This window comes from Notolepis coatsorum, assembly GCF_963971535.1.
Source record: "Notolepis coatsorum genome assembly, chromosome: 19".
In the NCBI taxonomy this organism is placed as follows: Eukaryota; Metazoa; Chordata; class Actinopteri; order Aulopiformes; family Paralepididae; genus Notolepis; species Notolepis coatsorum.
In genome coordinates, this window is record NC_140183.1 from 69,957,625 (window position 1) to 69,983,285 (window position 25,661).

At 45.2% G+C, this 25,661-nt stretch overlaps 1 protein-coding gene across 1 annotated transcript in view; it reads right to left on the bottom strand.

Annotated features, from left to right (window-relative positions):
• The window catches only part of cdkal1 (CDK5 regulatory subunit associated protein 1-like 1), a 773,897-nt gene that overhangs the window by 114,747 nt on the left and 633,489 nt on the right, over window positions 1-25,661 (bottom strand). The gene's annotated exons all lie outside the window — the stretch shown is intronic.

The following is a 25,661-nucleotide window of genomic DNA, read 5'->3' on the forward strand; positions in this document are numbered from 1 at the left end:
GGGAGAGACACACACAAAGAGAGAAAGAAAATGAACTGTACAGTACAGTTGTGTCTAGACGCCTTTTGATCCAGTCATGGGTGATTTACAGCCTATACTGCAGGCGAGAGAGGAAGGGGGAGGAGGAGAGACAGGGGTGGACGGGCGGGATGATGAAAAGAAAGAAGAGAGGTGGAGAAAATTTAAGTGACGAGGGGCGACTTATATGGGTTTTTCAAAGGCCGATACAGATACCAATATGTAGAGAGCAGGGCAGCCGATGGCCAATATAATGCGGATATAATGACAGATATGATCAAAATACATCAATCTAATAATAACGCCATGTCTCCATTAGCTGTGTTCAGCCTGACTGGGGCTAGCCATGGTCTGCCATGGTATGACTGGGTTGGGTTTGTGTCTTCATTGTATTTCTTGAAAACTCCCCAGTTGCTAGGCAACCTTTCAAAATGAGCTTAAGGCCTAACAAAAATAATGGTTGGTTTCAGGTTGCCGACCGACCCTGCCGATTTAGGTGCGACCCAATATATTTTATGAGTTTAAAAAAAAAATTATATATTAAAAAAAAAAAAATCAGTTTTTTTTTTTTTTTTTTTTTTTAGAATAAAGTTTCATAGAAATCTTAGTCAAACATTTAGTATTATGGATATTAAACATGCTGGCAGAGTACATGCATCCATGTTGTTGTGAACATTTTAACCCTTTCACTGCCACACGACAGCCGGTTAACCCTTTCACTGTGACAATACAGAAGGTTAGCCCTTTACTATCACACAACCGACGGCGATGCTCCATCATTAGCATCATTAGCTCCGCATCCGCGGAGCTAATGATGCTAATGATGGAGCATCGCCGTCGGTTGTGTGATAGTAAAGGGCTAACCTTCTGTCGTGTGGCAGTGAAAGGGTTAATTAAATAAAGAAATTCCCTATCCATAGTCGCCGTGGGAAAGAATAAAATAATAATAAAAAAAAAAAAATTCCCTGCCTACCCATGGCCAAACTGACAACCAACCTGAAACCAACTATTATTTTTGTTAGGCCTTAACCATTATGATACAACGGTCCTGGCCGGCTCTGGCCAGGTTGTGAAAGGTGTCTGTCTCAGACGGGGTCCAGCCAGGTTTGGTGAGGTTCTAAAGACAATGGAGACGCCCACATAGGGGTGGCCTTCAATTTATATTGCAGTATATTTAAACATTTTGTTTTTCTTAAAATAATAAAAAATCTTTAGGAGGAGTACACTACTTTACTATGAGTTTTTTTCTCTCTCGTTTACTTAACATGGTTCCAAGTGGTCATAATGTCCTATGAAAATATTTACTTCTTATTTCTATTTGGTTACTAAGTAACGTGCATCCACTAAAAGTGGTTGTTTTTGCCACTGAAACAGAAATCGAGAAAATCTGAAAATCTACCATGGCACGGATTTTTACCGGTACACCGGTTCAGCCGTTATACCGCCCACCCCTACGCTCACCGTGTGCCAGACAGGACACACCACGACAAAACCATGGCCAGTGGAGACAAACAAATTAGAGATATAATTGATGAACTCAAATTTGCTAATGTTAGCTATATTCAGGGCTGTACGTTAACTTTTTTTGCACATAGCACTGGTGCTACAGAGGTTGATAGTTTTGTAGCACAGGCCAAAATCTTGTAGCACAAGTATAAAACGTGTTATATTTGTAACAGTCACAAATGTGCCTATTGTATTTGTGTTATTTAGTTGCAGTGCCATGTTTGGCTGTCATTTAGTATATCGCCATGTGTTATTATTACTATAATACTCTCATATGCTATTTTCAATTAATATCATAAACAACATAAGGAATATTAGCATAATTTTGAGTGGACTGAAGGAATGAGTCAGCGTTAATAGTTTTAAATGCAAATAATTTATTGAAACATAGAAGTGGGGTCGGTTGGGACACACACACACACACACACACAATGGGGGACCCTGATGTAAACAAGACACACGTCTTTCTCTGGTCTGCATCCCCTTAACAATTGTGTGTATTGAGCCGTACTGTACTGTACCCATTCTGCAATCTGTTAAATAAAGTTTTCATTCATTCATTCACACACACTGTCTGTCTTCAAACTTCCACTCCTCTCGAAACTGTTTTACATTTGAATATCAACATTATCTGTCCATCCTCAGTAATCCTCAGTTTACTATAATATACTCCTGTCCTGAGTCCTCCTGACTAGTGACTTCATCGTCTTTCCAAACGCACGCACGCACGCACACACACAGGGAAGGGGAGAGAGTGCCCCCCCATTTCCATTTCCCCAGTCCACACTGTGTCTGCTGGCTCTGCGCCTCTGCCTCTGATCAGGATTAGCTTGTTAGCTTGCTAACGTTGTAGTGATTGTAATGGTACATAAACGTTAATTTCGGGCGATGTGCGCATAAAGGAATGGCGACGGTGCAAAGCATGTAGATGCATTTGACCCGTTGAGAGAAAAAAAAAACACCACAGACTTATTTCGGGACGTGTAGGCGCACTGCTGTGTTAACGCAGCAGTGCGCACCAACCGACCAACGCGCTGCTCTGCTTGCAGAAGCACGGATAGGGCGGATATGACTCGTCGAGTTGTCACAGAGTTTTTTCAAAATAAGAGTATCATAAGCACCTGAACGTTGCTAGCTATCGGAGCCTAGTTATTATAGCTGGAGCTGCGCGTGGGCAGAAATGAGACCCGCTACAGGATTTTCAAAATAAGAGTATCTACAGTATATGAACAGAATCCCTATCGCACCAGTGCTAGTGAAGTAAATCCATTCATCGCACAGACCGCTGTTGCTGTAGCACGTGCGATATATATGTCGCACTGTACAGCCCTGCTATATTAGCTAACTAACTTACATTTAGTTATACATACACTTACTAGCTAACATTACAATTGACAACTAGGAACTAGGGGCCATCAGCTTCTCCTGAAGCTTAAAAAAAAACTGTCCACACATGAGAAAGAGAGAGGGAGTTGAGATGGAAGGAAGGGGGGGGGGGGGGTCAAGTGCAGGGCTCTACGCTAACCTTTTTCCCAAGGATTTAGGAGCACACAAAGAAATGTAGGAGCACACAAAAATATTTAGGAGCACAGTGAAAATATTTCAAGTAACAGAGTTTTCTTTTTTTTTTAAACTGTGCGTGCATGTGCAAACGGGAATGGGACACACATCTGTGCAATAGCACATACCACCAAAGTCACTGGCCCACTGTGTGCATGTGTGTGTATCTGCGTGTGCAAACGGGAATGGGACACAGACATTTGAACTATTAAGTGATTAATGCCTACTGTGGCAAAGTTGTAGCCAACAACTAGGCGTAATAAAAAAGGCAGTGACATTAAACAAAAAGGAGACACTGGCATTACCACCAGGGCCATCAGTAGAGGGGACTGTAAGGTGCCTTTTCAGTAGACTACCTTTGCTAAAACTGTGTTCTCTGTTAAAGGTGGTAACTACTGGAATAGCCTACCAGTTGTGATTCGAGAGTGCCCCACATACTCCATGTTCAAGACTCATCTTAAACTGCATCTTAAGGCAAACCAGAACTGTGATAATTTTTTATCTGATTCAGTAACTTGTTTCTTGTTTTTATTGTTGTTTTTATCATTGATTGTCACAATGCTTTTACCCTAAGCAGGCTATTTATTTATTGAAAGAGTTTTGCTGTCTCCTGGTGTAAATTAGCTCTTGCTACAACCCTGCATGTTTACATTTTGTATTTTGTACTTGATGTTCATTAACATGTGCTGTCCCTATCAAATAAACTATTAAATCAAACTACTGCTACAAAAGATCATATTTCATTTTTTCGCCATGTTATTCATATTTCCCTCACAGAGCCTGGTCTGATGCAGTGTGAGCCGGCACAACTCTGCAACGCTTCAATACTGCCCCCTGGTGGATGATCGGTGAGTTGCCAAACCGGAAATGGCCAAGTCGATCTCGGTGCGTCTCCGAAATGCGTCCGGCCACTCGCATATTGTTGCGGGACTATAGACGCACGTCCATGTGTAGCGATCGCTGCCATAACGCAATAATCGATACTATTTGGCCGTGTATTATGATTATACAAACCGGAAATGGATTTAGGCCAGGGGTGTCAAACTCATTTTCACAGAGGGCCACATCAGCATTATGGTTGCCCTCAAAGGGCCAAAGACCGTATAAATGTTAATGTAATGTAAAATAAATGTAGCTACAAAATTTTACATATTGTTAACTCTTTCAGTGCCACGCCTGGTTTTCCATTTTACCGCTTGAATGCCACCATCCGCGCCAATGTTAACGTTAATATCGCCTAATCTATGTTTTAAATTATGGCTATGTGTCTAATCTGCCCATCGCATTATCAAAGACTATTTTCCAGACAGTGCTGTGAAGACAGATTGTTTTTTTATCGCGTCGTTGCCGTTTCAGAGCAGTTAGAAAAGCCCCCGTTTTGATATAAAAAACAGCTCATTCTGGAGCATTCTATGAAAATCGTCTTTTAGTGGAATATTCCACAACATTGATATTCGTCTGCCTTTTTATGAATCGTTTTCAAATAAACGCTAGATGATCAATATTATACGTGCACGCACGCACATTACGGCCGCGCGCGGATAATCGCCTCGTTGATTTCCTCTCGGAGTTTTACATTGAAACCGAAAGAAGACATTTCACAAAACAGCTTATAACTTCATCAAACTTACTCTGATTATCCTACCACTGATAACATAGAGTCCTTACCTGACATCAGATGGTATCCAACTGGTATATTCCAATTCCTGATCACCATTCGAAAAAATCGATACGTGTATGGATCCAACGCGACACAGTGGATCTCCATGATCCACAGGGATCTGAGGCTCCAGAATGAACTCTAGTAACCCCGGCTGGATCAGTGAACTGGAAAATGTGGAGTACCGGATTTTTTTCCCCATTCATTTTCATTGAGTCCATTCCAAAATCACTTATGTCATCTGGGAGACGACAGGGGGCGCTTTTTTCCACAGTGATCACCGGCGCAGCTCGGCAATACTCGGGTAGGCTCGGGTGATGCAATAATTTTTCAGATCGCAAAAAAAAAATATTAAAAATAATTCCGAGAAATCTCGTGAGTGGCTAGCAACCACCTATAAAAAAACACGAGAAATCTCGTGAGTGGCACTGAAAGAGTTAAACATGTTGTTTCTGTATTTATTACTTATTCAAGTTATACATATTGCATATGCATTTGCATAAATGTAAAAATATATGTTAGCTTATGTTATTTTAACAAATTTAAAAAAAACATTAAAAGAAAAACATTAAAAAAAGAAAAAAAGAAGGAATTATAAGCAAAAGGTCAAGAGCAATGTGTTTGGTTAGCAGACATGTCCAAAAAAGGAGTAGAGGGAAGCTAAGCTTATTGATCCCTACCGCCTTACATTTATATTTGTTCTTCCATTAATTTTACTAGATATAACATAATTTAGTGTATTACAATATAGAATATACTTTTACTTATATTAGGAGATTACAAGAAAAAAAAACTTGATTCACTTGACAGCAGTGCATATAGTACAGCACTACATACACAATATAACATAACTTTGTTTATCCTCAATACTCATTTCTGTATTTTTCCAATGTGTATTTTTTTAGCTGCTTTTTAAATTGTGCCACATGTTTACTCTGTTTGATGTATTCGGGTAAATTATTCCACAACTTCACTCAACACACCGATATGCACATGCTTTTCAGCGTGGTGTTTACCATTGGTTGTTTAAGATTCCCTCTCCCTCTTAAGTTATATTATCCTTCCCTGTCTCTGAACCATTTTTGAATGTTGCCTGGGATTAGTTTATATCTGGCTTTGTATACAATGAGGGCAGTTTTGTAATCCACTAGGTCCATAAATTTCAATGCTTGTAGCTTTATAAATAAGTTATTGGTGTGTTCATAATATCCTACATTGTTGATTATTCTTATTGCTTTTTTTTGCATGGTGCATATTGGCTGTAGAGTGCTTTTGTAGGTATTACCCCACACCTCCGCACAGTAGCTCATATATGGTAGGAAGAGTGTACAGTACGCGTCTATGCCTTCTACAACGCTGTTCGGTTTCCGGGTTCCTCTGATTGGCCACTAAGCCCACGTGACCCTACGCTAGCACGCCCCCCTTATCGCCGCCAGTTATCGCTTACGCCCGCGCATGAGCCGCGACAAGCCGCTTCAATGACAGAGCTCTCATATTTGCGAATGCATAAACTATATCTTAAATTATGGCTATGTGTCTAATATGGCCGTCGCTTATCAATGACTTGTTTTTTTTACATCAGGGTGAACGCTGTTGCATTCGCAAATATGAGAGCCAGCAATACGCAGCTCCAGTTAACCTAATTTATACCGTAATGAATCATTAAAAAAATATACCGTTAACTGGAATATGTTGTTTCTTACACATATGTTGGATTATGTAATTGGTTTGTCATGACAAACCAATAAAAAATGGCTACTTTACATCAGGGTGAACGCTGTTACACTGCCACCACCCACTTCAATGACAGAGCTCTCATATTTGCGAATGCATAAACTATATCTTAAATTATGGCTATGTGTCTAATATGGCCGTCGCTTATCAATGACTTGTTTTGTTTACATCAGGGTGAACGCTGTTGCATTCGCAAATATGAGAGCTCTGTCAATTGATAAGCGACGGCCATATTAGACACATAATTTAAGCCATAATTTAAGATATAGTTTATGCATTCGCAAATATGAGAGCTATGTCATTGAATCGGCTTGTCGCGGCTCATGTGCATGCACGGGCGTAAGCGATAACTGGTGGCGATAAGGGGGGCGTGCTAGCGTAGGGTCACGTGGGCTTAGTGGCCAATCAGAGGAACCCGGAAACCGAACAGCGTTGTAGAAGGCATAGACGCGTACAGTACAGTGTATACAGTGTTTTTTTGGTTTAGAATGTGTTTTATCTTGCATAGAACACCAACACTCCGTGCCAATTTAGTCCTGACATATTTGATATGAGGTTTCCAGTTGAGTTTGTGGTCTATTATCACACCCAGAAATGTATTCTCAAATACCCTCTCCAGTTTAATACTATCAATCATTAGTTCCACCGGTGTATTTACTTGTATATCACGTTTACCAAATATCATGATTTTTTTTTTTTTTTATATTTAATGATAATTTATTTACATCAAACCACACTTTCAGCTTGGTTAGCTCAGCTGCGACATTCTTTAAAAGCATTTGGAGGTTCTCTCCCTCACAGAAGACATTTGTATCGTCAGCAAAAATGAAATTTTTCAATATTTTAGACGCATTACCTATATAATTTATATACAGTATGAATAGTTTCGGGCCCAGAATTGACCATTGCGGAACACCACAGATTATGTTTGACTGAGTGGACCTGTACTCCCCCAACTGCACAAACTGTTGTCTTTGTTCTAAGTAACTCTTTAACCAATTGAGCCCTACTCCTCTGATCCCATACCTTTCCAATTTTAGTAGCATAATATCATGATTTATAGTGTCAAATGCCTTCTTCAGATCTATGAAGACCCCTATTGCAAACTTCTTATTATCAATTATGCTTGTCAGTTCTTCTACTAGGTCCATTAGTGCCAATGCCGTTGAATGATTCGATCTAAATCCATATTGACTGTCTATAAGTAATGCGTGTTTATCAATGAAACTGTCCAATCGTGCTGAAAATACCTTTTCCATTATCTTTGAGAACTGGGAAAGGAGAGAAACCGGCCTGTAATTGGTGAATCGATTTTTCTCACCGGCTATGAAGATCGGTATCACTTTTGCAGTTTTCATTTTGGCGCAATGGCGGACTTTCAGGAAGTAAACAAGCAAATGAGAGCTTCCGATTGGTCATTTCCTTTATTTCCCTTGAAACCAGTCACGTCACTCTACTGTGATTGGACCGTTGGCTTGAGTGCAATGTGAGACTTGTAGTTTTTTAACGATTTATGAGCAGAGAAAAAAAAAAAAGCACGACTGAGGCTGTAATCTTCACTCGCACACCGTGCGAGTAATTGATTTTTCCGGTTCTCGCACACATATTTGGTAGGGGCATATGTGAGCAATATGGTCACACTGTAGAGCCCTGGTCAAGTGCCTTGCTCAAGTGTACCTCAACAGGAGTTCTTAAGGGAGAGTAGAGTGCTTCTCATTCACTTCCCTCCACCTCCAAGATTTTCCCAGTCGGTTCAGGGATTTGAACCGGCGACCGTCCGGGTTGTGAGCTTGCGTCTCTAACGATTAACCGACTTGTCACCCACAGGTTCCGTCTCTCTTGTGAATTCAATGCGTTATCTGAATTTTTTTAGGCATTCAATAACTCAGCGTGTCTCATAAAGCCCAAGAGATTGAGAATGACTACCGTGCGGCGTCGGCCTGGACTCAACAACAACTCTTTCGTGAAGGTAAATCTCTCCACGTTCGTCCCTTTCCACCATATTTCATTATCCTTAGCCGGCTCATCAACGCACTTTACAGCCCCCTCACATCTTAACGATGCTCGTTAATTACAGCTATTTATTAGTTGCTAACAGCTAATTAAGTGGACTTTGGCACAACAAGCAAACAAACCAATCTCTGCAACCCACATGGACGGAGTCTGCACCGGAGATTATGAAGAACAGTTAAAACAAAAGCCCAACGCGTGACCGGGTGTCAACTCCGCGGAAATAGGCCGTTTGTTTGTTTCTTTGTTTGTTTACTCGCGACTGCGGAATGAAAAGTTTCGAGGCGGCCATTCATTTATTTTTGCTATGTGTTGAAAATGTATTTATTTTTATTATTTCAGCCTGTCCTGCTCTATTTTTCTCTCTCTCTCTGTGTTTTCTGGAGGTGAATCTTTCCTTTCTTCTGTCAGTCTGTCTGGTGTCTATTGAGAGGCGGTGAGTAATGATACGGGTCTGTCCGTATCACGCTGTGAGCAGCGGTATAGTAGCTCAGCGATACGAGGAGCACGGGACACGTCCTTGAGGAGAAAACAGGCCTATTGTTTCCCAGAGAAACTCCACCTGAAGAAGCACTGTTCAGTCCGCATTGTTTACAAAACAACATGCCATTCGCTCCACTTTTCAGAGTTATTCACGTGTTGACTGTGTTTATTTTCCTTTGTTCCTCTGTTTTCTGTTTATTTATTTATTAGTATTATTTTAGAATTAGGTGGCATATGTTCGGTGCCTTTTTTGTGGCTAAATTAAGAAATCTTAACCCTGTTAATTTGGTAAATATTCAGCATTGCTTAATATCATTTTGTATTTTAAAGACATCGTTTTTTCAATGGTTTCATTGGACACAGGCATAAATAAACACATCTCTACGGTTTAGACTTAGTTTAGAAGACAGTCCACTGTTATTTTAATTAGTAAATCAAGGTTAGTTGTTTCATATCTCTCTCTCCCTCTCCCACTTTCTCTCTCCCTCCCTCACACACAAGCACTGTTTTTGTTATTGTCAATAATAAGGTTAATGTACTTAAAATTGTCTTCTTCTCCCTCTCTTGTGCACACACACACACACACACACACACACACACACACACACACACACACACACACACACACACACACACACACACACACACACACACACACACACACACACACACACACACACACACACACAGTGTGTTGTCAGTTAATGAATCAGTGAGGCCTCCAGCTGTGCTCCAGTTTCTACTGAGGTCCATCACGAGAATCAACCACAACATGTGGGCCTCTATGTGTGTGTGTGCGTGTGTGTGTGTGTGTGTGTGTGCCTCAGCGTGTGTGTGTGCACGCCTCAGTGTGTGTGTGTGTGTGTGTGTGTGTGTAGTTAGCGCTTGGCGCTTGCTGAGTTAACAGATGTGTGGCCTGATGTGGACGGATAGTAGGGATCAATGCCCTAAGTTATTGGTTCCAATCAAACCCTCAGACAGAGAGATGGATGGAGCAACTAAAGCTAGCTCTCTATCTGGGGGAGATAAAAGGGAAACAGCGCTTCATCTAACAAGTCGGATACAGTCAATAGTCCAAGTTTTACAATAGTGAGCTGAACCCCAGGCTTGGGAACATATACCATGTGTCAGAATAGGAATATATGATACACATTTGCAGAACCTAAAGATTAAAGTTTAGTTCCCTCTTCTCTTATGATGAATTATTTGTCTTCATTTGTCTTTTTTCCCACATTCTTAATAATCCGTTGTTTACCGTCTTACCCCCCACACGCGCGCGGACGTCATGTGACAAGTATTACTACGAATGTAAACCTTATACAGCATCCAAAAGTCACGTAAACCTAGTACCCGCAACATGCCGCCGCCCGCCAGTTCCCGTATTCAAAGGCTCCCGGAATGGACTTCAGTGGGACGGCAAATAAAGAACATCTTCAATCCAATCAATTACCATACCGACAAAGCCTTTAATGTTGCAACAGTGTTTCGACGCGGGACACCCGCGCGGCAATCAGGGATTGAACCCGGCGCTCTCAATCACTATCACGGTTGCAGCCAGGAATCCAGTTAGGCCGACAAAACCATACATAAAAGCAACAGTGTAAACATGTAAATTAAAACACAGAGATAAGCTCCTCTGCAGCTTGTTAATACAGTTGTTAACCTGGTAAACACATGAGACCGGACTGGGCGGATAGATCAAGGGGAAATGCATTAAAAAACAAACAACATTAATTAAATGTAGAGAGGGCTAGTGTTAGGTACACAGTGTGAGTGAGTGTGTGTGTGTGTGTGTGTGTGTATGTGTAGGTGTGTGTATTTGTATGTGTGATACGAGATAAGGACGGGAGTTAGGGGGGGGGGGGGGGGGGGGGGGTGGCCCAAAAGCAAAAGCTCACCTTTGTATAAACATAAAACACACATACAAACACACACAATCACGCACACTCTTTTTCCCATTCCCTCCCCTTTCTATAATCTATTTTCTCTGTCTCCATCTCTCTCTCTGTCCCATGCATGTGTGTAAGGATGTGTGTGTGTGTGTGTGTGTGTGTCTGTGAATGTCTGTGTGTCTGTGCGTATGTATGTGTGTGTGTGTGTGTGTGTGTGTAAGGATGTGTGTGTGTGTGCGTGTGTGTGTGTCTGTGAATGTCTGTGTGTCTGTGCGTATGTATGTGTGTGTGTGTGTGTGTGTGTGTGTGTGTGTGTGTGTGCGCGCGTGTGTGTGCGTGTGTTAAACCCTCTTTAGCTAGCAGGCCAAAGATAGTCAGGTCTACTGGGGGATTACAACCAGTACTGGGAGAGGGAAAAGAGTTTGGATCCCTGGAAGGCAGGCTACACACACAGTAACACACACACAAAGAAAAATACACACACACACACACACACACACACACACACATAAAATGGTTATGCGATTAAAATGTGATTAATTAGATTAATTAATTACAAATCCTGTAATTAATTCGATAATTTTTTTTAATCGCCTGACAGCACTAATTTCTTTCAAACTAAATCTTTTTTAGATATCGCAGGACTTCTTGGTGCTGCATGGCGAGGCTGCACCAAAGTTGTTTGAGACATGGGTGACGGAATATGCAGAGAAAGTCCTGCAGCTGGCGAGACGAGATGGGAAACTCCCCTTTCCTGTCAATGACATGACATTGGGTAAGTTAGCGATTCCTTCTCTTGAGTTGCGAAATAGGAAATGGCTTTTCTTCCATGTTGTAGATCTGCATTTGTTGTAGCTTTTGCCAATTTCAGTTGATGAATTGTGATAATAATACTCTGGTTATCTTTTTTTCCCAGTCGTTTAATTTTTTTGTTTGTTTGAAAAGGTCTTAAATTATTACCAATTGAGTGCCGGCCACAACATTCTGACTCTTTCTGTTGTTCACCTACAGATGCCAAAGGGGAACTGGCCCTCAGGCTTAGGGCTGGGCGATATGGAAAAAAATCATATCGCGATAACGATATGATAATTTTATTTTATTTCTCGATATCAATAATTATCGAATTGTTATAAGTATAAAAAAAATAAAAAATAAAAAAAATAAACATTTTTTTTTTATTTATTTTTTTAACAACAGATGTATGTTTATTTTGCAGCAATTCTTTGTCATTGCCGCCATCATTAGTGTTACATCCCCTCACACTCCAGTTCTCAGGCTGCAGCTGGTTTAAAAGCTAAAGTAAACCGGCTTCTCTGCTGGCTGTGGCTCCAGAGGAGTTGAACAGTTCTGGCTCTGCTAGTTTATTTTCGATCTTTTGGCGCTTTTTTGGTGGACAAACCACCGCACATGTGCACTGTGACTCGTGACTGGAGTCTAGTTCTGCTAGCACACATAGCCTACTGTGTACAGACGGTTTCAAAATGTATTTTAAATTAGAAAGCAAACAAAATAAATGGACAAGAGAAAAATAAATCTGAATTTGGTCAGTATTGTCATTTGGACAAGCAAAGCCATTACTTTAAGTTGCAGGCAAGAAAGACAAGTCTGTCCACTGTCTCTGGTTTTAAAACTGCCCTGTTGCAGGGAAAAAAATAATAATTAAAAAAAAATTAAAAAAAAAAAAAAAAAGATTTTTCAATTTTTTTTTAAATTTCGATATTCGATATCGATTATTAAAATATATCGCGATATTTATCGTTATCGTTATATCGCCCAGCCCTACTCAGGCTGCTACCCGACATGTTCCCACAGACGGTATATAGGGTCAACAAAAAATGTATGCAGCACTCCAGCGAAGAGGCCCGGTCAGCCTTCGTTGACCTCAAGCCTGTAAGTACAATTTCATGTTATGAATTGGGGAAATGTTGCTATGTAGCCTAAGAAGGATGTTGGTGCACCAAAGTTGTCAGGCTATAAGGTTGACGAAGACATCTGTAGCCTAATCCTCAGGCTATGGCCCCCATAACCTCTATTTAAACTCGAAAGGCATTGAGGTTTCCCTCATTTACAAAGAAGAGTTAACTTAAAACCACTGCTTTGAGCACTCCAAAATGTCATTGCACGTTCCATTGGCATGAGAAAAAAAACGAACTTGATTTAATTTGGCTCCCTTGTATAGTTGGTATCAACCTGTTATCTTGCTTATGATTTGCTTTCAACCCAAGATTCACCTGTATTTAACATTCTTTCTTTGCTTATGTGCTTGTTTTAGGTTGGGACAAATATGGTGGAGTACCTCCAGCAGGCAAGACCCTCTCCCTTGGTTTTGGTGCTGGGAGAACCACAAACATGTTGTGCTCAGGCATTCGTGATCTATGCAGGTCGGGCACACCCTGAAAGCACAATGCTCGGGGCAGTTGATACGTGTTTTAAAGCATTTTATGTATTTGACATCAAGTACCATGCATGGGAGTTTCTCCAGCACGTTATATATAATATTGAGGGACCAGAGTCCAAGCATGTAGCATTCTTAAGGAGAGCCATATGTAACACAAAACTTACAAATGAGGAGGAGGTGGAATAGGTGAAGTAGCAGGAGGGAAGGTGGAGTAGGAGTATAAGGAGAGGAGGTGGCGTAGTGAGGAGGTGAAGTAGGAGGAGGGAAGGTGGGGGAAGAGATGGAGGAGGAGGGAGATGGGTAGACGCTAGACCCCGTATAAGTCCCGTATTTCTATATGTATATATTAGTGCTGTCAATCGATTAAAATATTTAACACGATTAATCGCATGATTGTCCATAGTTAACTCGTGATTAATCGCAAATTAATCGAATTGCTTTCTTTTTTCTACCTTAAACGGATATTTTTCAAGTTCCAAGTTTTAATACTCTCTTATCAACATGCGAGTCAACAAATGCTCTCTTTATGCAGCCATTTAACACAAAAGGATGACCCTCATGCATTGCAAATTTGCATCAAATTCAAAACAGAGTGATGCACAAAATAACTTAAAAGAAAGACAATTCATTAAAACAATGAATAAAGTGTACATGAAATAATAGGGGAAAGAAAACGTTAGGAACTTGTTACATTCACCCACACAAGGGCTGATTAATCACACCCCCCCCCCTCTCTCTCACACACACTCTCCCAGCTCTCTTTCTCTCTTGCCCCTTCCCTTCTCTCTCACCCCCCTATCTCTCTCTATATCTCACACACACACACACACTTCAGAAACAAACATAGTATCAATGAGAGCATCAATAATACACCTGAGTATAGTGCAGTAAAAACAATTCTTAAAAGTTAATCGTGAGTTAAAAAAAATAGTGGCGTTAATAGAATCGGGCGATAACGTGTTAATACCGCGTTAACTTTGACAGCCTTAGTATATATGTTTTTTTATTTAAATTTTTTAAATCTTTTTCCCCCTCCTTTTTCCTCCGTTTTTCTCCCATCCCAATGTTAGTCGTTATGCCAATTCCCAATCCCCTTCCTGGTCGCTGCGCACCTACCCCCCACAGTCGGTCTGGGAGAGTGGAGGCTATCACATGCTTCCTCCGACACACGTGTAGCCAATAAACCGCTTCTTTTCACCTGGCAGCGCGGACTCTCACTGAGAGGGTGTAACGTGTGGAAGGATCACACTACCCCCCTTAGATCCTATCCTTGCTGAGCAGGCGCCCCGACCGAACTGTAGGAGTCGCTGTTTACAACGACCAGGACCCACCGACCAGCTTTCCCACCCCTAACACTGCTAATTGTGTTAGTATGAACGACCAGCCAAGCTGATAGCAATGTGGAGAGCTGGGCTCGAACCCAGCGTCTCCTGCATTGGTGGCGAGCGCCTTGCCCACTACACCACCTAGCCGCCCTCAGTGTTTCGATCCATCAATATCTGGGGGAGTGTTCCAACAGGGCAGTAAAGCAGTACAAAACCATACCGATACTGTGGGTGTATTATTTATTATATGTGTTATTTATATGTATTAGTTATACTGGTTTAGTATCGCCAATACTGTGTGTAACTGAGGGGTACAATTCCCTGACTGTATTACTAGATATGATACTTACTACCACTACCTTTGTACTTAATATTCGGCCACCCAGTACACGGCATAAATATATTATCATGAACACTCTCACGTAGATGAAACGGATCCAACACAAATGTACGAATTAGAAACAGGTCTTTATTTCCTACACAGCGATGGTGTGTAGAATAAAAACTTAATCACTTAATTACATTTATGAATTGAAATAGTATGCACTTTTATGGCAAGGAGTATTCGTCGGTATATCAATAGATAATGTCCAATCTCTGAAGGCGCAGGTGGTAAATATACGACCTGGAATAGTTAAGGAATAACAGCAATGATACTTTAATGATTATAGGCTGGATACACTAGAGGGGGTTAATCCGGTCGCTTGTAAGCCGACAGGAGTAGGAGGGGGGGGGGGGGGGGGTAGAATCCAGCTGCCTCGTCCGGCCAAGGGTATCCCAGGTGAACCCACTGTAGTGCCGTTCAATGCGCCGGCGATCCTTGGACCACAGATGAAAGCAGGTGGACTCTTTGTGGGCCGGCTCTCTCCGGTCCACGGGAGAGAGATGTGGAGAGACCTCGTCTTGCAGAGCGTCTCCTCACCTTGCGTCCTCTCCAGGGGGGGGGGTTCCAACACACGGTAGTGTCGGGGGTCTTTATCCATAGAATAATCAAAGTATCCAAAGCATAATCCGTGCCTGGGAAGGCGGGCTGTCGTCGGTAGAATAATCCGGTATACAGGTCCACTCGCTCGTCGGCTCTGGGGCTCCTCGGGTGCAGCTTCACATAGGGTCAACCACCCTGGGTAAGCAGCCAGTTCTCTGCCCGAAACGATGGGGTACTGACTACGGTAGTATTCTCACCGCACGAAGCACTATATATTAACAGACTATTATTAGCTTAATAGACTACGTCCAACTCGACGATATAGTGCCAAATATGACTATTCAAATATTAATATACACGATGTCTCAATACCGATGGTAGGCCGAACTTGGCCTTACTCCCACACGTGGCATCGCGGGGAGGCTTTACGTCTGTGACTCTATTGGAGGGTAAGAAACTGGACTGAAAAGAAAGTCCTACTTTAGTAGCGCAGTATATATACGCACTATGAACAAATAGTCCCATTAGTGGTGCGGTAGCCAAATTCCTACGCGGAACTAGGACTTGTTCGTACATGTCGAGCGGTACGTTTGAACTGGGTCTGAGGGGTATGGCAGCCTGGCACCAAGGTCTCGACCAATAGTAGAATGGAGACTATTATGGGATGTTCAGTAGGCTAGAATGGATATTCAATGCATATTGTACAAGGAATATACAAGGGATATCAGGGAATATTAGAGAATATACAAATACAATTAAATATATATATATAAATAAATATATATATTCGGTTTAATCTGGCCCTTCACAACAGCCACCCCCTGAATAGGTCCCAGACCTAATCAGTTAAACGGAGACAGATTAATCGCGTTGTCTATTTACACATAAGGGTTTGCTGTAGGGGTCAGTCAACTTCACAAAGTCATAGGGTTATAGGGTCATGGTCATCATCGATTGTGTCTGGGAGTCGAGGCAGTTCTATGAGCCTTGCCACGGGACGGGTGTAAGTGCGACCCTGGACGAGCACTTCAGCTGCTCGGACCTTGCCGTCGGCACCGGTGATCACTTTGCTTACGCGGCCGGCCGGCCACATAGCTCTGGGCAGTGATTGATCAATAATCATGACGACTGTTCCTTCTGTCAAATTGTCTCTCTCCTTTACCCACTTCTGGCGGGTCTGTAGAGACGGTAGGTAGTGCAGTAGGAAACTGTTCCAAAACTTGTCGGCTAATACTTGGCTGTACCTCCACATTCGTCGGCCGTTCGCTTCTTCAGGCCGGTACATTGTCTGGGGTAATGTGGGATCTAGCCGCCCCATCAGGAGTGTGTTGGGGGTAACTGGGTCGATATCCGCCACATCACTGGAGACATATCCGAGGGGCTTCGAGTTAAGTACTCCCTCAATCTCCGTGAGGACTGTCATTAGGACTTCTTCCGCCACAGTCTGGGCCCCAAGTACTGCGTACAGGGCTGTCTTTATGGAGCGCACTTCTCGTTCCCAAGTGCCACCGAAGTGGGGTGCGTTTGGGGGGTTGAATTGGAAATCAACCTGTGCTGGAGCGAGGTGGGTCTTAAGTTCTGGGCCCATAGCTTGGAAGCTCTCTCTCAGCTCTCTTTCGCCGCCTTTAAAGTTTGTCCCATGATCGGACAATAGGGTAGACGGTCTTCCTTTCCGTGATATGAATCTACGGAAGGCCATAAGGAATGAGTCTGTGCTCATGGTCGGGAGAAGCTCGATGTGTATCGCTCTGGTGGTCATGCATTTGAATACAATACCCCACCGCTTCTCGGTTCCTCTTCCTTTCTTTATGTGCAGCGGGCCAAAGCAGTCCATACCCGTTGAGTGGAATGGCTTGTCACCGATTCGGAGGCGACATGGAGGAAGGTCAGCCATCCTTGGTATGCTGGGCTGCGCGCGCCACTTGCGGCAGTCTAGACATGTTCGTTGGAAGCGTCGTACCGCCTCTCTTCCTTGTAGGATCCAGTAACGACGTCTGATTTCCGCGAAGACTCTTTCTGCTCCTGCGTGATGTACATCCTCATCGTATTTCTTTATAATCAGCTCTGTGACCTTGTGTCGGCTGTTCAATACGATCGGGTATTTAATGTCATCCGGTAGATTGGGGGCTCTGCGTAGGCGACCACCCACTCTGATGAGGGTGTGAGCGTCGCTCTCGGGGGCCAGGTGAATTAATCTGCTGTCGGATGGGACGGGCTTTCCTCCCTGTAGACAGGCCAATTCATCGGGGAACGAGTCTCTCTGGGCTCGCTGCAGTAGAAGCAATTCTGCTTCCTCGTAGTTAGCCGCTGACATATCAGCGGGGGACTTGCACTCCGGGTGGTACCGCAGGAATGTTCTTTGTTGTGCACTCTCTATGGACGTGCAATCGTTTATGTTAGGGTCGGTGGAGGCTACGGTGCTCAATCCACAGAACACAGACTTCTTAATTTCCACCTCCTCTGGACTTGCTTCCCTCGGGATAGGCATGGGCCACTGTCCTTCCGGGAGTCTTAGGAATGCGGGGCCGTCACTGTAGACATTGCGACGGGTGAGGTCATCCAGGGGGATCCCGCGGGTGATGACGTCAGCTGGGTTCTGTTTTGTATCAACGTAGCGCCACTCTGTTTCTCCGGTTAACTCTTCGGTTAAGTCTTGAATCTCGGTGACTCTGACTCCCACGAAGACTTTGTACTTGCATGAGTCCGATTTGATCCAGGCGAGTACCGTCGTGGAATCTGACCACAGGATTGTTCTAGACACCGGTATGGTGAGCTCACGTTGGATGAGCGTGGCTAGGTGCGCTCCGGCTAGGGCTGCGCAGAGCTCTAGACGTGGGATAGATTGTTGCTTGCGTGGGGCTATTCTCGAGCGGGCGAGGACAAATGCTGTGTAGATCTCTCCCCCTTGGTCTTGGGCCCGCAAGTAGGCTACTGATCCGTATGCGACCTCTGAGGCGTCACTGAAGACGGGTAAGTCCATTTTACATGTCTCTGGCCTCACCGTGGGTGGGAAGTAGCTTCGGCGCATATTAACGCCTGGGAGTGAGTGGAGCTCCATCTCCCACTCTCTCCAGGTGGATGCAAGGTGTGCGGGAATGGGGTCGTCCCAGCCCTGGTCCTTGTCCCACAATGCTCGTACAATCATTTTTGCCCTGGTGGTGTACGGTAGAATACATCCTAGCGGGTCATATTGTCGGGCGAGTGTTGTGTACACACTCCGTCTGGTGGTCGGCGCCGCCGCCGGCCTTCCCTGTTCCGTAGTCAGGGACTTGTGTCTGTAGTGAAGCGAATCTGTTTTGAATCGCCACACCAATCCCAGGGTCATCTCCTGGGCTTCTCCCGGGATTGTAGCCATCCAGGTCTCGCTGCTGGCTGCCTTGTCCTCGGAGGAGAGGCTGCGCAGTACTTGCGGATCGCTGCTGGCCCACTGCCTGAGATCAAAGCCGCCTTTGATCAATGAGGCGCGGAGTTTAATCAGGAGAGCCTCGGCTTCTTCCTGGGTTGAAAGGCTTTGTAGACAGTTGTCTACGTAGAAGCTGTTCTTTACGCTGTGTCGGACCTCTTCGTCCGCTGCTGGGTCCTCTGCTACATGTTTCTGTAGTGCAAATGTCGCACAGCAGGGGCTGCACGTCGTTCCGAAGGGGAGGACTTCCCATTGGTAGATGGCTGGGTGCTCATCTCCTGGCTTCTCTCTCCATAGGAACCGTAACAGGGGCTTGTCCGCCTCTACTAATCTCACCTGCAGGAACATTCCTTTAATGTCCCCGCTGATGGCCACCTTTTCCTGGCGGAAGCGGAGTAGAACGCCGAGTAGGGAGGGGCCGAGTGTGGGACCGGGCAGTAACTCTTTATTCAGATTTTGGGATCCGATCTGGTAGCTGCAGTTAAATACTATGCGGTCTTTACCGTTGTGATGGACCTTGTGGTGGGGCACGTACCACGATTCAGTGGTCTGGTCAGCCTCTTTAATGTCCATCTTTGTGACGTGTCCCGCTGTGATGAGCTTCTCAATCTCAGCGCGGTATACACTCTCTTGGGCGGGGTTCTTGGCTAAGCGCCGCTCCGTGTTCAGCAGGTACCGTTCTATGGCGTCTGTCTTGGCGTGGAAAGTAGGCATTCCTTCTCGCCGCAGGAGTGGCGTGGCGTATCTCAACACGCCGTTGACCGGGACTCTCTTGGTCCCTGTCTCGAGGAGGTGAATGGCGTAAATGTCATCTTTAGAGCGAATGTCTTTCTTTCCATTCTTAAAGGGCATTTGTTCCAAGCTCCATAGCCGCTCTACGTGTTGCAGGAGTGCGGTTTCTCCCTCTGTGACTCGGGAGTGGAGACATCTAGTGGCTGTACTTCGGTTGAGAGATTTGGCGAGCGGGCCTTGGAGAGTCCATCCCAAACGGGTCTCGACTGCTGCAGGACAGCCTCGGGGTCCGGTATGAACCCGGTCTATCGGGACAATGAGGTCTGCATGGTCGGAGCCTATCAACAGGGTCGGCATAGCATTGTCTATGAGCGGGATCGGTAACTTGCGCAGATGTGCATATTTCTCCATCAGCTTGGCGACGGGGTATGTGTACCGCGACAGTCCTATTTCTTGGCTGGTGAAAGCGTCTGCAATCTGGTACCGTCGCTCAGGCTGGCCGCTTGCTGCGATAGAGAATGAGACATTCTCGCCCTTTATCGTCTTCAAATCTCGTCTTATTGTCCGAATTGTCATTTGGGTTTCGCTTCCCCGCAGCCCTAGCTGGGCCGCAGCGGAGGCGAGCAGCAGGGTCTTCTCTGACCCGTCATCGAGGACGGCGTAAGTGTCCAGGACTTTATTCTGGTAGCTTAGTGTCACACGCACTACTTTTAGGAGTACTCGGGCTCCACTGCTGCTGGCGGGATCGATGTACATGACGCTCGCTTTGCGGCTGGATGGTGCAGGTGAAGGGCGCCGTCTGTTACTGTCGTGAAGTATGTCCAGATGGGCTCCATCGCACTTGGTGCACCTTTTCTTTAAGCGGCATTCGGCTGCCATGTGTGAGCGTGCACAGCGAAAACAGCGCTTGTTGGACTTTATCCATTGACCTGCTTCCTCCGCGTTCAGCTTGGGGAAGGAGTCACATTGCGCTAGCCAGTGTTCTTTCTCACAGTAGGGGCACACTATCTTCCACTTCTCCGTTCTGGAGGGGGTACTGTGGCTCCTGCTGCTCGGTACTGACTCCGATTGGTGCATCACAGTCACCGATCTTCTTCCATCATTTAGTCGTCTGGTTCCTTCTCTGGAGCCAGCGGTGCTCCGTCCGAATGTATCTAGCCGTAGGCTGCTGACTTCTCTCGCCAGGAAGTCTGCTAGATCGAGGAGGTTCGGTTCGGGGCCATTCGGGTCTCTGTGGTCCCTCTGCCGCCTAAAGCGCTCCTGACGAGCGGGCGGCAGCTTCTCCAGGATCCTTTCCACATTTGAGTTGGCGTAAAGTTCATACTTCCCCTTCTCTCTTTGCGCTCCCAACATCCCTACCAGGGACTGCACTCTGATGGACAGGTCGTCCAGTGCTCGATTGTCTATTGCTGGGGGTAAGCGGTCGATGTGTCGGATCTCCTGGATCACGTAATCCCATATGCGCCCATACCTCTGGTCCAATGCTACCAGCGCTGCTGTGTATGGGGTGGTGGAAGTCGCGTAGGCGAGCACTATATTATGTGCTCGGGGCACCTTTAAGTGCTGCAGTAGGATGGCGTATTTGTGGCGTTCATCCAATACATCCACCAACATGGTCTCCAGACACATGCGGAGTTCTGTATACTGGGCCCGGTTCTCTTGGGTGAAGTCGGGTACCATAGGCGTGCCAATGTATGACGCTGACTGTGGATACATCGGCGAGCGTTGGGGGGGAGGCCTCCTAGGCGAGTCTCCTCCCGCTCCTTGGTATGGGCTGGTACCGGCAGTGTACCATGGCCCGCTTGTCCAGGTGCTGTTCCTCGGTGCGGGTCGTGCGTCGTGCTCACCCGTGTATAGAGTCGGGGGTCTGTAGCGCAGCTCCGCGGGAGTATAGCCTGGGCTGTACCGGACCTCCTGGTCCGGTAGAGTACTGTGCTGTCTTCGGGCGCGGTTCTCCTCCTCTTCCTCTTCGTCTTCAGTTAGGTCATCCAGTGCTTGTAGTCTCTGGTTTAGCCTCTCCACAGGATATGCTGCTCCTTCCCGGTTGCTAGGTCTCGCTTGGACCGGTGGGGGGAGGTGGTCTGTGGGGGGTATAGACCTCGTCTGTTGGTCAAGTTCAGGGTTGTTTACTCGGCTAGGGGATGCCGCCCTGGAGGTGTGTCTAGACGAGTTCCTGGAGCCTCTGGCGGAGGGAGAGGGTGTTGTCCGTCTGATCAGCTGTTCTATTAGTTGCGCTTGCTGTCTGTCGCGCTCTGCGTCCCGTAGAGCACCAGCAGCTGCTCGCTGGCTGTCTGCTCGGTCTCGGGCCACATTCTCTTCCATCTGAATGCGTCTTATTTCCAGGCGTATGTGCTCTTCTTCGCTCCGTTGCTGTAGCTGCAATCGATCGCGTTCACCCTGGAGTCTATCGCGTTCAGTAGAGGCTTTCAGGCTGACGAGGAATGCCTGCTGTAGGGTCCTCTCTGCCTCGCTGGGAGAAGGCGGTTGTATAGGGGAGCCTTCCCTCGGGGTACTCCTTGCGGAGCCTTGGAGCTCTATCTCCACGGTGCTCTCCCCGTCTTCTTCCGTGCCGAGTTCTCTCTCTGTAGCGTTGTATTCCTCCCGGGACTCATCGGGGACTACTTCTTCAGTACTGGCGGGGTGTGAAGTCATGTCTGGTTCCCACTGGTCCCCACCGTGAACTTGGTCAGTTACATTAGAGCCCGTAGGGGCCTCTATGGTCGGGGTAGTCTGGGCGTTGGGGTTAGACATACTTTTACTTTCTAGTTTTACCGCGTTTACTGTTAGTAGAAGACTAGGTTGTTGACTGACAGCGTAAGCCTCTAAGTACTGAGGGAGCCGTCGTTCGCGCTGCGGGCGTTGGTTAGGAGGATCGTTTCGTGGAGTGTTCATCATAGGCCATTTCAATATTAATAACACTATATTAATATTACACTAATTACCATCCGGCTCGAAGGACCAATTGTAACTGAGGGGTACAATTCCCTGACTGTATTACTAGATATGATACTTACTACCACTACCTTTGTACTTAATATTCGGCCACCCAGTACACGGCATAAATATATTATCATGAACACTCTCACGTAGATGAAACGGATCCAACACAAATGTACGAATTAGAAACAGGTCTTTATTTCCTACACAGCGATGGTGTGTAGAATAAAAACTTAATCACTTAATTACATTTATGAATTGAAATAGTATGCACTTTTATGGCAAGGAGTATTCGTCGGTATATCAATAGATAATGTCCAATCTCTGAAGGCGCAGGTGGTAAATATACAACCTGGAATAGTTAAGGAATAACAGCAATGATACTTTAATGATTATAGGCTGGATACACTAGAGGGGGTTAATCCGGTCGCTTGTAAGCCAACAGGAGTAGGAGGGGGGGGGGGGTAGAATCCAGCTGCCTCGTCCGGCCAAGGGTATCCCAGGTGAACCCACTGTAGTGCCGTTCAATGCGCCGGCGATCCTTGGACCACAGATGAAAGCAGGTGGACTCTTTGTGGGCCGGCTCTCTCCGGTCCACGGGAGAGAGATGTGGAGAGACCTCGTCTTGCAGAGCGTCTCCTCACCTTGCGTCCTCTCCAGGGGGGGGGGTTCCAACACACGGTAGTGTCGGGGGTCTTTATCCATAGAATAATCAAAGTATCCAAAGCATAATCCGTGCCTGGGAAGGCGGGCTGTCGTCGGTAGAATAATCCGGTATACAGGTCCACTCGCTCGTCGGCTCTGGGGCTCCTCGGGTGCAGCTTCACATAGGGTCAACCACCCTGGGTAAGCAGCCAGTTCTCTGCCCGAAACGATGGGGTACTGACTACGGTAGTATTCTCACCGCACGAAGCACTATATATTAACAGACTATTATTAGCTTAATAGACTACGTCCAACTCGACGATATAGTGCCAAATATGACTATTCAAATATTAATATACACGATGTCTCAATACCGATGGTAGGCCGAACTTGGCCTTACTCCCACACGTGGCATCGCGGGGAGGCTTTACGTCTGTGACTCTATTGGAGGGTAAGAAACTGGACTGAAAAGAAAGTCCTACTTTAGTAGCGCAGTATATATACGCACTATGAACAAATAGTCCCATTAGTGGTGCGGTAGCCAAATTCCTACGCGGAACTAGGACTTGTTCGTACATGTCGAGCGGTACGTTTGAACTGGGTCTGAGGGGTATGGCAGCCTGGCACCAAGGTCTCGACCAATAGTAGAATGGATACTATTATGGGATGTTCAGTAGGCTAGAATGGATATTCAATGCATATTGTACAAGGAATATACAGGGGATATCAGGGAATATTAGAGAATATACAAATACAATTAAATATATATATATAAATAAATATATATATTCGGTTTAATCTGGCCCTTCACAACACTGTGGGTACAGTAATAATAATAATTCATTTATTTTGTATAGCACTTTTCAAGGACCCAAAGTCGCTGACAATAGGCATAAAAAAGAAAACAAAGAAACAAAACCAGAGGGAAACGGAGGACAATAAGAAAACACAGGAAACATAAAACCACGAGTAACGGATAACAAATGCGGGAGTGAGTAGGGGAGACAGTCGGGAGGAGAGTAAGGGAAGACCAAGGTGGGTGGGGGGCAGGAGCGGAGAGAACGTGGGGCAGGGGGAAATGGTGGCGAGTTGGAGGAGGGTGGTTATGGGTAAGGAAGGTTGAATGCTTGAGAGAACAGGTAGGTTTTGAGTCTGGATTTGAAGGTGGAGACTGAGGCAGAGTCTCTGATGGTCTGAGGGAGGGAGTTCCAGAGTCGGGGTGCAGCTCGTGAGAATGCCTGGTCACCGAAACTTTTGAGTTTGGATGACGGGACAGTGAGGGAAAGAGTGGAAGAGGACCGGAGGGAACGGGTGGGGCGGTATGGGAGAAGGAGGTCAGTCAGGTAGGGGGTGGGGGGGGGGGGCAGGCTATGGAGGGCTTTGAAGGTGAGGAGTAATGTTTTGAAGTTAATGCGTTCCTTTAGTAGTGACGTACTAAAGTCGATTACTAAAGTTGTTTGAAAACAGGAAATCAGTTTGATATTATGTGTTTCATGGGCACTAGCAGCACAAGCACTTTTTGATGTCCACACGCCGTGACATGTATGCAACAACAAGTGTAATAAATGTTTGAAGTGAAATGTATTCTACGCCTTGGTGTGAATCTCTTATTTGCATTGATTTTAGCACATTTAGACTGTTATACCTTTCAATCAAGCATCTGTGCCAACCTAATTTAGTGTACTAACTAGCAGTTGTGTTAATAGGCCCTTTTCACAGCAGCCATCTTGACACAGCAGGGTAAACCTACATCCTGTGAACCAGACTGACACATGTGTAACTAATCATGTTGCTGTGTCCATCTGTTGGTCAATCGTTGTCAATCTGGCTCACAAGATGGCTGCTGTGAATAGGGTCTATTTGACCCTTTTGATGTAACCCAAGATTCAGTCAAATCAACTATTTTGACCCTTAAAATGGGTCGTTGGTATAACCCAATATGGGGTCAAATCAACTTGGAGGTTGGGTTATTTTGACCCTTAAAATGGGTTGTTGGTATAACCCAATATGGGGTCAAATCAACTTGGAGGTTGGGTTATTTTGACCCTTAAAATGGGTCGTTGGTATAACCCAATATGGGGTCAAATCAACTTGGAGGTTGGGTTATTTTGACCCTTAAAATGGGTCGTTGGTATAACCCAATATGGGGTCAAATCAACTTGGAGGTTGGGTTATTTTGACCCTTAAAATGGGTCGTTGGTATAACCCAATACGGGGTCAAATCAACTTGGAGGTTGGGTTATTTTGACCCTTAAAATTAGGGGTGCACCGATATATCGGTCGGGTATCGGTATCGGCCGATAAGTGCCTTGTTGACTGCTATCGGCCTATCGGCCGATAAGCTCAAATGTGCCGATAGCAGTCGCCGATAAATACCCATCAATTTGTGTAGCGTCAAAAGGCAAAAAAAAAAGTTCACTCGCGCGATCTACC